This window comes from Tachyglossus aculeatus, chromosome X3, assembly GCF_015852505.1.
Source record: "Tachyglossus aculeatus isolate mTacAcu1 chromosome X3, mTacAcu1.pri, whole genome shotgun sequence".
Classification (NCBI taxonomy): Eukaryota; Metazoa; Chordata; class Mammalia; order Monotremata; family Tachyglossidae; genus Tachyglossus; species Tachyglossus aculeatus.
The window spans coordinates 7,631,745-7,642,851 of NC_052099.1; positions in this window are offsets into that span (position 1 = coordinate 7,631,745).

The window sequence follows — 11,107 nt, forward strand, 5'->3', positions numbered from 1 at the left end:
TCTAAACATTATTTCAGTGACTAAATTGTTACGGACCAAAAATTATTTAGTACTGTAATTGGAAAGAAAAATGAATGACACTTAAAACATTTGAAAAAAGAAAATGGTTAATAGAAAGCAAAAGTATTTGGGTGTACACTCTCTTGACATTTTTTAGGTTTTTGCCTTTTCACATCCCAAAAGAGTACATATTTTCCAGGACAAAATGCTTACATCAACTTTCGTATGTTTTTTTCTGCAGGAGATTCTTTTAGATTGATTTTTTTAAATGGAGCAATGGCCTTATATCTGTTACCAAAATAGATATTTGTGAAATAATTCTTGGATTTACAAGTATACATTTATAATTAAAGCTATATTTCTAATCGATTTTAACATCCTTAGAAAAATTTTGCTTTCTTGTCAGTTAAAGAATACATGGATATCCAAGAAAAAAAAAATCCCACTCTGTAAAATCTGTATTTCCTGTAGACTATCATAGTAATTTTGTTTTCATTATTTTAGTTCTCATAGATGACTAAAAAATATGGAACTAGCAATTGGGAGCAATACTCATGTGACAGCCTCAGCCAACAAAACTGTAATAACTATACTGCTGAGTCTCCTAGGAATCCTTTTCATTTTCATAAGGTTTCTGGGGGTAAATAATGATGAGCATTCTGTAAGTAAATGTGAAATGTTCACAGTTTTATTTTCACTCTTGTTTCTTTAATTAGTTGCTTATAGGCTGCTTGAGCACCTAATGGAAACTGCTTTGTACCCCATTTTAAGTTTATCCTTATTAGAGATATTATCCAGCATCTTTTTATGTTGTTGATGTTGTTTCAGAAAATGAATTTAGTAATGAATGAAAGCATCCTTATCAGTTCAGAGTCCTTTCAATGTCCCCACCACTTTCCGTTTCCATTTCTATTTAATTTCTATTTCTATTCAGAGAGCAAATAATTGCCTTTTGTTAAGCATGGATGTGTTTTCAATCTATACTCATCTGTACTACCTGTTTTTTATGTTAATTTATATGTAAAGTAGGGTAAGAGTTTTGAAAATTTCCTTGAAGAATCATAGCAAACACATGGAAGTATGCAATGTAATAAGCTACAATAATTCCATGAAACAAAACCACCATAAGCAAAATTCTAAAGCAGTAATGGGAAGATACATCAAGAGGCATTCTAGTTAAACCTTGGTAGGTTTTTTACAATCTGTTCCCATTAATTCCACAGAGAATAGCAATTAAAAATAATTGAAGGATTGAAGTGCAGCATTCTAATAATAATTAATATTTCAAGTCAACTGTACTTATGCTTGAAAAAATGATTTCTACTTGTGTTTGACAGCTCAATAGGAAATGATTGTTCTTACACATATGTCATACCTCGACAGTTATTGGTATCCAGTACCCTGAACGGAAAACAAATGAAATCTTTGCCGGCACTACAGAATTGTTGAAAGAAAAGAAAAGCAAGGCCATTCTAAATTCATTCATTCAGTCATTTATTCAATCAATCATATCTATTGAGAGCTTTGGTTTTCTATGTTTCTTGGCAGAAGCAACAAAGTTCAAAATGAGGTCACTTAGGTCAGCCAGTAATTCCAATTGCCTCAATCAATGAATTAATGGTATTTCTTGAGCACTTACTATGTGCAGTGCACTGTACTAAGAGCTGGGGAGAGTACAATTTAATAGAATTAGCAGACATGTTCCAAGTCCATAATGAGTTTAGTTAACTTGATTTTATATCCTGGTTTAATCAGGACAATCCAGGGTTTTGTGGAGACCCAGTTCACCCATCCAAGCAGCCTTCAGCTCCATTTCCTGTGCTGCTCCCTACTGTTCAAAGCATCCATGCTACTTTTTTTATGGTATTTGTTAAATGCTCACTATGTGTCAAGCACTGGTCTACACGTTGGCAACATGTTTCCTTAAGTGTAAAAGGAGGACACTGTTCTCCCTCCTGCTTAGACTGTGAGCCCTATGTGTGACAGGGACTGTGCCCAACCTAATTAACTTATCTTGATACACAGTACTGGGAAAGATGGGAGAACTGAAGAAAGGGCAGGAGCAGGGAGGGTATGGACAGGAACAAGGGAGAATTTAGGGAGATCATGCCTGATGGTTTCAATTTGCTCGGTAAAGCACAGTCAGGTCATTAGGGACAACAGATGGAGGAGGTGATGGGGCACAGAGGGCTTGAAGAGGGAGTTAAATGTCTGATAGGACTGCTGAGGGATATGGACATGGGAGTCAATAAGGATGGAGAAATAATGTTGCCAGGCACAGGAGAGGGCAGAATTAAAGCAAGCTAAGATGAAGTTGAGATGGACAAGATTAGCCTGATAGCTGGATTTCCGCCAGCAGTGCTCTGCGGCTCCTGCACAGAAGCAAAGGAAGTGGACTGTGGAAATGATCCAAGGCTATGGGGTTAGTGGTATGAGCTGGCAACAGGATAGGAGAGGGGGTTGAGTCCAGTAGAAAGAGCGGTGTGGAAGGCATCAATTTAGTCATCAAGGGAAGGTAGTTTGGGTGTGGAGACTAAAAGGGGTATGGTGACTTGAGAAAATTGGATGGGGTCAAAAGATGCAAAAGCAGCATCGTCTCATGAAAAAAGTATGGTCCTGGGAATCAGAGGACCTGGCTTCTAATGCAGGCTTCATCACTTTTCCCTGGGCAAGTCCTTAACTTCTTTGTGCCTCAGTTACCTCATCTGTAAAATGGGGATTAAAACTGTGATTCCCATGTGGGACAGGGACTGTGTCCAACCCAATTAACTTGTATCTACTACAGCACTTAGTACAGAGGCCAGCACACAGTAAGCGCTTAACAAATACCGTAAAAAAGAAAAAAAAACAAGATCGGAGGTCTCTTTGGGGGAACAGAACAGATTTGCAGGGAGGGGGTGTGTGGGTGAGAAGATAGGAGAGTAGATTGTGGTCAGATAGAGGGATTTCAGAATCATTGAGGTTGTTATAGGCAGGGAGTGTGTCGGCTAATTCTGTCATACTCTCCCAAGTGTAGTAAAGTGTAGTATATAGTAAATGCTCAATAAATACCACTGATTGATTGATTGGTGAGGGGAGAGATTGTACAGTGACTAGAGATGATGAGACTGAGTGTGTGTCTAAATTGGTGAATGGGTGAGGTGGGGTGGAGCAGCTATATCATGGATATCTTTTCTCAAAAGACAAAACCTGTAATAATTATTTGACTTTATTTAGGTTCCTAAGTGACTTTCCTTTTATTTATGTCACTCCTAAATTATGTACCAACAAATCCATCCATTAAAATGATCATATTCCAGGGGTTAGATTACCTGTCTTCAAAAATTTATTCTGGTACTCAATCCTCTCTTGAATTCAAAAAAACCTATTATCAAATCTGTGTGCATTCAAAAACAAATTGAAATATTATTGGTTTCATCAGAAATATCAATTCTTTGCTGTTCCTGGAGCATTAAATAAATTCAGCGGTAGCAGAGATTTCAAAATGGACCCCGCCAATGCCTGGGTGCCTCATTCCAATTGTGTGATGGAAACCTAGTCAACAGAAGAGACCGTTTTACGTTCCTTAGAATACTGAATTCAAGGGTTTCAGGGAGGCTTAGTAGGAGTTCAAGGAGACCAGGGGATCTCACAAATAGACGAGAAGCTCTATAGGAGCCCCAGAAATCCCCTGATGATCTGGAAAACCTATAGATTGGAGCAAGTTCTCTGCAGCCACCAGTCAAGATCCACATCCTCAGACCTTCCTGACTCTGAAAGACTAGATCCAGAAGGCAATTAGAGATTCCATCCTTATTTCACTTATTACCCCAGACATGGGGATTTTAAAGGCCCCAAAGAATTTTGGACTTACTACTGTGGACAATTTAAGTTCCCTGAGGGACATAGGTAATGCAACTTGACACCACTTGCAAGTTGTTGAACTATCACCCCATCCCACGGGATATGAACAGTCTTTGAATGGGTGGGCCTTGTGGAGGTAGTAGCCTTTAAAAAAATCATGTGTCATCACTTTCATAGAAAGTCATCTAATCGTTTCAAATGCACTGCTTGGTTTACAATACCAAGTCATGTAAAGGAATTAACAGAGAGGAAGGTTGGGGAGTATATTTTATTGTTTGCATCTCTAAATTCTACAGCATAATGGAATCTTTAGCTCTGATATTCCTTGGATTGTGGAGAAATGCCAGGGAACATCATTTGAAGTAAATGAGTTCCAACATAGTCTGCTGTTTTATAAACAAAACTTAAGTATTATAATGTGCTCTTTTATCGGAATATATTTTCTCTGAACAACTGTTGGGTGCAATTTCAGTAATAATGAAAGTACCCCTGATGGTCATTTTATTTTTCTCAAATCTTCTTCCCTTTACATAAGATTTGATTCACTGATGAGAACGTTTTTTGCTACTCTTTGTGACTCTTACCAATGTAAGCAATTGCAATTTTTTGACATAATCCCTGTCGAATAAGGAGCTATCTCTCTAGTCAATCAATCACATTAATTGAACACTTACTGTGTGCATAGAACTGTACTAAGTGCTTGGGAGAGAACAATGCAAGAGTTGGTAGACACGTTCCCTGCCCACGGTGAGTTCACAGTCTTGGGCAAAGGAGACAATGTCAGGATTCAGTGATGGCGAGGAGGAGCAGTGATTGGGTCAGGAACAGGTCAAGGATGAAGGGAAGACTTCCCATGACGGAGTGGAGATTCCAGAAGCTGTCTTTGGCTGAAGCTGGGGTAGGTTGCTTGGGGTGGGTACGGATGGCACGAGGAGTAGAAAAGGGTTGGATGGGAATGAGCTGACAGGGACCAGTGCAGAGGGGAAAGGGATGATGGCGGCATTGGGACAGGATGACAGCAATTATAGCACAACTGACACCAGGGAAACCCGACACGTAAGAGTCATTAAATTCCCCTATCTCTACAATAAGTGCTCTGCACACAGTAAGTGCTCAATAAATAAGACTGACTGACTGAAAGTTGCAAGGATAGATGAGGAGATAGAAAACAGAATCACAAAGACCAACATTGCTTTCAGTAGATTATAAACAGAGTGCGTTGACAATGTGACATCAAACTCCATACTAAATTGAAGACTGTTCCTCTACGGCTGTGAGATATGGGACTACTGCGGGAGACTGGTGCAGTTTCTAGAGCATTTCACCAGCACAATCTGTGAAATATATTCAGTATCAAATGGCTGGAAAAAGTGACTAACAATCTCAAACAAAACGACATAGCAGTGTTTCAGTTTTCACTGTAGCTTTCGCTTGTGGACAAATGAATAAGTACTCTTCATTTTTACTCATTAGTATTATCAATCGTATTTATTGAGCGCTTACTGTGTGCAGAGCACTGTACTAAGCGCTTATTATTATTTTGTTCCAGGGAAGCTCCCTGAATAGAGTAATATGAAAGATTTTGGTGGTATGGAAAATAATAATAGTAGTGGTATTTATTAAGCACTTACTATGTGCAAAGCACTGTTCTAAGAGTGGGGGAGGTTACAAGGTGATCAGGCTGTCCCACGGGGGGCTCACAGTCTTAATCCCCATTTTGTAGATGAGGGAGCTGAGGCACAGAGAAGTTAAGTGACTTGCCCAAAGTCACCCAGCTGACAATTGGCAGAGCCAGGATTTGAATCCATGACTTCTGACTCCAAAGCCCGTGCTCTTTCCACTGAGCCACGCTGCTTCCTACCAACATGAAATAAGAATGAGACCACCAAACTGTCCTAAGCCAAAATTTGAAATCTAGTCTCCAGAGGTGAAAAGTCAATTAAGCTCATTGCACTGTCAAGCACTCCTCTTCCTCAGGTTTAATTACCAACATAACATCCATCAACATATACTAATTAGATAGTGGACTGTAAACCATCATTTTGATATTGTTCTTCTGAAATGTTCAGATATGATTCCTGTCAAATCCTCCAAGATTGATTAGTGTAGATAAAATAGCTTGTCTTTGCAAAGACTTTTAAAAAATTCAAATAGAAGAAAATTAAGAAAAATCATTTGAAATCAGCATGTAAGCACCAAGTACGTATTTTGAGGAATGGATATTGTTTTATGCTTGGAAATGGGCAATGGAAAGCCCTGTAGTAGACATTTAATCCAGTTGAAATTTACTGTTCTATTTGATCATTAACAGTTAGAAAAAGAATGTGAACGTTCAAGCATGATTACTTAACACTGTCTATTTTATGCGATGCGAGCTTACTAGCAGCAAATGAAATGCAAAGATAATATTCAGACAGAAAAAATAGTTTGTCTCAGAGCTTTGAGGTTGATACTTAAAAGTTAATAGGTTCTGTGTGTCTTTGAAAGCCTAGAATACATTTAGTTTGCACAGTGTAGTGATCTAGATGTTTTCTAGCTGAGAAAGCTACTAAGCCAGGAATTACTTCATGGCTTTTTAAAGTGGGGCACAATGAAAAGATCAGAGACCATATTACAGAGGAAAAATGCCCAAGAATTTATGCGGTGTTTAATTTGTGTTAGGGGTTTGCCATGAGACAGTCTGAACAGTGTCCTGGAACCCGAGTGGACAGATTCCTGAGATCTCTAAAGGTGCAAACCGATTCAAAAAGGAAAGAAATTAATCCCAATCTACCCTTTCCAGTAATCATTAAAAGGAGTTATCTCACTTTACTACTCAGATTCACTCCAGCTGAGAGGGAAAAATGCAGGGTCTGGAAATGTAGCATTGGATGGGAAAGTAGAGATGTTTCAGTTACTCAAATGCTGCTCCTCCCTCCAGGCTGCCAGCTTAATGAATATTCAGTGCCCGGGATAAATTGAGCCCTGAACTTATGTCCTTTTTGGGTTCCTGTCTTATTCTATTATAAAGAAATGGAGAGTATGCCATTTAGACAAATTGATCCAAATTAATTCAGGGAATTTTATTTTTCAGACTCTGGGGAAAGTAAATCCTCACTGATCAATCAGTGGTATTTATTGGGTATATACCATGCACAGAGCACTGTACTAAGCACTTAGGAGAGTACAATACAACAGAGTTGGTAAACATGTCCCTCTCCCACAAGATGTTTATAGTGATTTAAAGTCATGACATCATGATTTAGCTAAAATATACTGGAAAAGTACTTTCTTAAGCAGTTATGGTAAACCCATCTGGTCTATTCTAGGCCAGAGCCTCTCCCAGTACCCACCACCACCACCATGAAGCTCTTGGGAATGAGAAGCATATGCTGTGAAATTAAAGATGGTGGTGTGTTGAATCTTCTAGGTTACTTAATAATAATAATAATAATAATAATAATGTTGGTACTTGTTAAGTGCTTACTATGTGCCAAGCACCATTCTAAGCACTAGGGTAGATACAAGGTAATCAGGTTGTCCCACGTGGGGTTCACAGTCTTCATCCCCATTTTACAGACAAGGGAACTGAGGCCCAGAGAAGTGAAGTGACTTGCCCAAGGTCACACAGCTAAGTGGCGAAGCCGGGATTAGACCCCACGACCTTTGGCTCCCCAGCCCATGCTCTTTCCACTGAGCCATGATGCTTCTCTACTCGTTAGGAAGGTCTTCCCTGAGCTCTTCTTGGAGTAGAACAGCTGTGGGGTCTACCAATTCTTCTCAAGGATAGGAATGCCCAATTTCTTCACCTCCATGGAATCAGGCAAGAATACTGCCTCTTCACTCTGGAGGAACTAGATCTACTGAGTAGGTTGGGAAGAAGGGATATTTAGAAGGTGTGCCAGGACTCTCAGGTTAATAAGCCCTCCAGGAGTAACTTGGATCCCCAGAGCCCCCATATTCAGATGGTTTGTTTGTTTTCTAATAGCTCGGTTGTTTACTGTCTTGATTAACTGTTCAGCAGGTTGAAGCTCTGATTTGGGTCTTAGAAAGGGAACTATAATTAAAACCAAATTAAAAAAAAGATTTTAAAAGAGTACAATGAGCAATACCAAATAAGTGAACATAGCTCAACTTACTTTTTTTATAGTAATAATAATAATAATGGTATTTGTTAAGCAATTGCTTGCATTGGTCTAAGTGCCGGGGTGGGTACAGGATAATCAGGTTGTCCCTGTCCCTGTCCCACATGGGGCCCACAGTATAAGTAGGAGGGAGTAGGATTTAACCTCTATTTTATAGATGAAGAAATTGAGGCATAGAGAAGTTCAGTGACTTTCCCAAGGTAACACTGCAGAACCGTGGTAGAGCCAGATTAGAACCCAGGTCCTCTGATTCCCAGGCCCACGCTGTTTCCATTAAGCAATGTTGTTTCACAGTTAACACCAACTATAAGCCCCCAAATTGCTTTTGATAGCAGCTTCTTCCCATCCCCAGGCATTTTGAAAGCAAATTATTATAACGGTTTTCCATTTGATATGTTAAGTGAGGTCTAAGATGGGTGGGAAGTTTGGAAGGGACAAATTAGAGAGCGGGAAGAGGTGGAGGAGAGAAGAGCAAAGAGGGCAGAGGGAAAAAAAGGAGAGTGGGAAAGGCGGGGAAAGAAAACATATTTTAAAAAGAGGAAAAGGAGATGAAGAAATGAAATGGGAAGAAAGAGGAAAGGAAAATGGGAAGAGGGAAGCAGCATGGCCTAGTGGATAGAGCACGGGCCTGGAACTCAGAAGGACATATGAAAACCTTAGTTAGGACATGAGATTATATCTGGAGCAGACCAAATATTCTGTAACTCCATCTGACACATCCTCTATCATCCATTCTCCCAGCAGCCATTCCTCCCCTCTCCACATCCCTTCAATGTAGCTGCCTCATCTAGAAAGCTGCGGTTATTTCAGATTCTTCCCTTCTACCTAGTCCTGCAACTACACAAAACAACATGTAACATCACCAGTCCCTTCCATTTAGAACAGAGGCACAGGAGAGGGGCAGAATTTCTCTTTGTTTTTAGAGGCTTGACAAATTGATCATTGCATTTTGCATTGTTGGCAATTAACTTTGTAAACAACCTTGAGTGGATAATGAACAGCTTTGAAACATTCATCTAATCATAACAATGGGGAAAATTTTATGGCTAAAATTCAACTTTAATCAAGTACTCTTTCTTCTTTTGATATTTGAGTTCAGCATCATATCTGGACAGAATCATTTTTATCAGAAGTGCTAATGAGACAGAGAATTGTCTGCAACTGAATTCTCTATCCAGAATAGTAACCATCAAAGCCACTAAATCCCCACTCTGCATTGGGCAGCTGGCTGCTAATATTCGCTTCTGTTGCCCTGATTAACTTTGGAGAGCTCGGAAGCATATCGACATTTCTAAGCTTTGCAGAGTCTTTTTTTGTGTGTTTACTTCAGCTGTACTTTGAGCAGCATCCCCAGGCTCGATTGGTTCATTTATTAAAATGAAACTCACAGTGGAGTACCTCAATTGAACGACAGAGCTCCCGATAAATATAAAGTGTTCGTCACTTATGGGTGCTTCTGAATTCTTTGCTCTGTGACCAGAGGTTCTACAAAGGTACGCAGCGAATATCTGTTAGTTTAGGTTCAAGTGAGACATTTGATACCTAGAGAAAAATAAGCAGAAAGTTGAATGAAGCAGTAGTCACATTTCTGAGGAATGAAGTCAGTAGATTGCAAGTGACAGGTTCAATTACTGGCCTGTGGACCAGTGACGCATCTGCCTTAAACTCTGAGAAATGGGCAGTGGGAAAAGGATGAATAACTCTTAAGATTTGAAGAAAATATGTAACCACTCAGGCAGAAAATTAGCAATTACATTTCGTGCCATCAGTAATAACTATTTCAACAAAGATCTTAGGTTAACGTCAGACTGTGTGACAGTATATCAACCACTACACCTGTGTTCAATCAGCAGCCACATCCCTCAACGTGATACTGGGCTGTTTAGTTCAAACGTAGCTTGTTCGGTGATAAGCAAGATGGCCGACATATGTTACAAAAGTATTCAAAAGCAATTTATTTCACAGTCTTTATGCCAGCTGGTGAAAAGAGAAAGTTTCTGAAAAATTTGAGATGTTGTAATTTGTCTTTTGGGGTATTTCTTTTTGATATTTTCTTCTCTTCTCAGGGACTGGAAAATCTAGATCAATGTGAGGTAACCATAGGAGATAGAATAAAATACTGGGACCATCATTTTGCAGTATAATTTACATGTCAATTAAGTATCTAAATTCGCAAATATTGCTTCCTTGTAAAAGACAGTAAATAATTGATAAATGACTGATTTAATCTAACAGATCTCTAGAAATCTGTAGTCTAATATATGTAATTCAATTGAGTCTTTAACCTTCTGAATGGCATGAACTCAAAGTTAGCTTTTATCTCATATTTAAGCTTCATCTTCCATTCATAGTTAACAGACATAGGTGCGAAACCATTCTGTTTTTATGAAGCCATCACCTTCATCATACTGGCAACAGAACAGAGTAGTGTAAGAAATGATGAGCGCATTCTCCCGTCTGCTTAAGGGGAGGGGTTCATGCTAAAAACCTCCCAAGATTTATGTTTGTAGGTGATACTTCCCAAGTGCTTAGTACAGTGCTCTGCACACAGTAAGTGCTGAATAAATACAATTGAATGAATGAATTAATTTCATGCCCTTGTTCTGCATTCTGTGCTGAGGCTCTAAACAGTGCCCTTGTGTCGGGCATGGTACCAAGGTGCAGACATTTGGGGAGGGGACAAGAGCGGATGCCACAGGCAACTGTACCATCACTGAAGCAGCTTCCAGGATGTGTCCTTGCATACTACGTTCAAGAAGCCTCTACCTTAAGAACACATTGCTAAAGGTAGGGCCAGAATTGCTAACTAGTCAGTGCTCTATCCAATTGTTTCAGGAATAGAAGAATTAGAAAACAATCAAGAAAGCTTGTGGAAGATTCATAGAGAGAGTCTGTCAACACTAGGAGAGAAGCAGCATAGCCTAATGGAAAGATCACAGGACTGGGATTCAGGAGACTTGCTTGCTGTGTGACTTTGGCCAAGTGACTTAACTTCTTTGTGCCTCAGTTTCCTCTTCTCCCTCCCCATTAGGCTGTGACCCCCTTGTGGACCACAGACTATTGATTATCTTGTATTCCCCCCAGTGCTTGGCACATAATAAGCACTTATAATACCATAATAATAATAATAATGATAGGGT